The sequence below is a fragment of the Eucyclogobius newberryi genome, unplaced genomic scaffold, assembly GCF_026437365.1.
Source record: "Eucyclogobius newberryi isolate DKJ021-1_F unplaced genomic scaffold, fEucNew1.0.hap1 SCAF_3, whole genome shotgun sequence".
Lineage (NCBI taxonomy): Eukaryota > Metazoa > Chordata > Actinopteri > Gobiiformes > Gobiidae > Eucyclogobius > Eucyclogobius newberryi.
In genome coordinates, this window is record NW_027315945.1 from 41,157,490 (window position 1) to 41,160,632 (window position 3,143).

The following is a 3,143-nucleotide window of genomic DNA, read 5'->3' on the forward strand; positions in this document are numbered from 1 at the left end:
AGAGGGTCAGAGCTCCAGAGGGTCAGAGGGTCAGAGGGTCAGAGCTCCAGAGGGTCAGAGGGTCAGAGCTCCAGAGGGTCAGAGCTCCAGAGGGTCAGAGGGTCAGAGGGTCAGAGCTCCAGAGGGTCAGAGCTCCAGAGGGTCAGAGGGTCAGAGGGTCAGAGGCTCCAGAGGGTCAGAGGGTCAGAGCTCCAGAGGGTCAGAAGTCCAGAGGGTCAGAGGGTCAGAGGGTCAGAGGGTCAGAGGGTCAGAGCTCCAGAGGGTCAGAGCTCCAGAGGGTCAGAAGTCCAGAGGGTCAGAGGGTCAGAGGGTCAGAGGCTCCAGAGGGTCAGAGGGTCAGAGGGTCAGAGGGTCAGAGCTCCAGAGGGTCAGAGCTCCAGAGGGTCAGAGGGTCAGAGCTCCAGAGGGTCAGAGCTCCAGAGGGTCAGAGGGTCAGAGGGTCAGAGCTCCAGAGGGTCAGAGCTCCAGAGGGTCAGAGGGTCAGAGCTCCAGAGGGTAAGAGCTCCAGAGGGTCAGAGGGTCAGAGGCTCCAGAGGGTCAGAGGGTCAGAGGGTCAGAGCTCCAGAGGGTCAGAAGTCCAGAGGGTCAGAGGGTCAGAGGGTCAGAGCTCCAGAGGGTCAGAGCTCCAGAGGGTCAGAGGGTCAGAGGGTCAGAGCTCCAGAGGGTCAGAGCTCCAGAGGGTCAGAAGTCCAGAGGGTCAGAGGGTCAGAGGGTCAGAGGCTCCAGAGGGTCAGAGCTCCAGAGGGTCAGAGCTCCAGAGGGTCAGAGGGTCAGAGCTCCAGAGGGTCAGAGCTCCAGAGGGTCAGAGGGTCAGAGCTCCAGAGGGTCAGAGCTCCAGAGGGTCAGAGCTCCAGAGGGTCAGAAGTCCAGAGGGTCAGAGGGTCAGAGGCGCCAGAGGGTCAGAGCTCCAGAGGGTCAGAGCTCCAGAGGGTCAGAGGGTCAGAGCTCCAGAGGGTCAGAGGGTCAGAGCTCCAGAGGGTCAGAGGGTCAGAGCTCCAGAGGGTCAGAGCTCCAGAGGGTCAGAGGGTCAGAGCTCCAGAGGGTCAGAGCTCCAGAGGGTCAGAGGGTCAGAGCTCCAGAGGGTCAGAGCTCCAGAGGGTCAGAGCTCCAGAGGGTCAGAGGGTCAGAGGGTCAGAGCTCCAGAGGGTCAGAGCTCCAGAGGGTCAGAAGTCCAGAGGGTCAGAGGGTCAGAGGGTCAGAGGGTCAGAGGGTCAGAGCTCCAGAGGGTCAGAGGGTCAGAGCTCCAGAGGGTCAGAGCTCCAGAGGGTCAGAGGGTCAGAGGGTCAGAGCTCCAGAGGGTCAGAGCTCCAGAGGGTCAGAGGGTCAGAGGGTCAGAGCTCCAGAGGGTCAGAGGGTCAGAGCTCCAGAGGGTCAGAGCTCCAGAGGGTCAGAAGTCCAGAGGGTCAGAGGGTCAGAGCTCCAGAGGGTCAGAGCTCCAGAGGGTCAGAAGTCCAGAGGGTCAGAGGGTCAGAGGGTCAGAGGCTCCAGAGGGTCAGAGGGTCAGAGGGTCAGAGCTCCAGAGGGTCAGAGCTCCAGAGGGTCAGAAGTCCAGAGGGTCAGAGGGTCAGAGCTCCAGAGGGTCAGAGCTCCAGAGGGTCAGAGGGTCAGAGCTCCAGAGGGTCAGAGCTCCAGAGGGTCAGAGGGTCAGAGGGTCAGAGCTCCAGAGGGTCAGAGGGTCAGAGCTCCAGAGGGTCAGAGCTCCAGAGGGTCAGAGGGTCAGAGGGTCAGAGCTCCAGAGGGTCAGAGGGTCAGAGGGTCAGAGGCTCCAGAGGGTCAGAGGGTCAGAGCTCCAGAGGGTCAGAAGTCCAGAGGGTCAGAGGGTCAGAGGGTCAGAGGGTCAGAGGGTCAGAGCTCCAGAGGGTCAGAGCTCCAGAGGGTCAGAAGTCCAGAGGGTCAGAGGGTCAGAGGGTCAGAGGCTCCAGAGGGTCAGAGGGTCAGAGGGTCAGAGGGTCAGAGGGTCAGAGCTCCAGAGGGTCAGAGCTCCAGAGGGTCAGAGGGTCAGAGCTCCAGAGGGTCAGAGCTCCAGAGGGTCAGAGGGTCAGAGGGTCAGAGCTCCAGAGGGTCAGAGCTCCAGAGGGTCAGAGGGTCAGAGCTCCAGAGGGTAAGAGCTCCAGAGGGTCAGAGGGTCAGAGGCTCCAGAGGGTCAGAGGGTCAGAGGGTCAGAGCTCCAGAGGGTCAGAAGTCCAGAGGGTCAGAGGGTCAGAGGGTCAGAGCTCCAGAGGGTCAGAGCTCCAGAGGGTCAGAGGGTCAGAGGGTCAGAGCTCCAGAGGGTCAGAGCTCCAGAGGGTCAGAAGTCCAGAGGGTCAGAGGGTCAGAGGGTCAGAGGCTCCAGAGGGTCAGAGCTCCAGAGGGTCAGAGCTCCAGAGGGTCAGAGGGTCAGAGCTCCAGAGGGTCAGAGCTCCAGAGGGTCAGAGGGTCAGAGCTCCAGAGGGTCAGAGCTCCAGAGGGTCAGAGCTCCAGAGGGTCAGAAGTCCAGAGGGTCAGAGGGTCAGAGGCGCCAGAGGGTCAGAGCTCCAGAGGGTCAGAGCTCCAGAGGGTCAGAGGGTCAGAGCTCCAGAGGGTCAGAGGGTCAGAGCTCCAGAGGGTCAGAGGGTCAGAGCTCCAGAGGGTCAGAGCTCCAGAGGGTCAGAGGGTCAGAGCTCCAGAGGGTCAGAGCTCCAGAGGGTCAGAGGGTCAGAGCTCCAGAGGGTCAGAGCTCCAGAGGGTCAGAGCTCCAGAGGGTCAGAGGGTCAGAGGGTCAGAGCTCCAGAGGGTCAGAGCTCCAGAGGGTCAGAAGTCCAGAGGGTCAGAGGGTCAGAGGGTCAGAGGGTCAGAGGGTCAGAGCTCCAGAGGGTCAGAGGGTCAGAGCTCCAGAGGGTCAGAGCTCCAGAGGGTCAGAGGGTCAGAGGGTCAGAGCTCCAGAGGGTCAGAGCTCCAGAGGGTCAGAGGGTCAGAGGGTCAGAGCTCCAGAGGGTCAGAGGGTCAGAGCTCCAGAGGGTCAGAGCTCCAGAGGGTCAGAAGTCCAGAGGGTCAGAGGGTCAGAGCTCCAGAGGGTCAGAGCTCCAGAGGGTCAGAAGTCCAGAGGGTCAGAGGGTCAGAGGGTCAGAGGCTCCAGAGGGTCAGAGGGTCAGAGGGTCAGAGCTCCAGAGGGTCAGAGCTCCAGA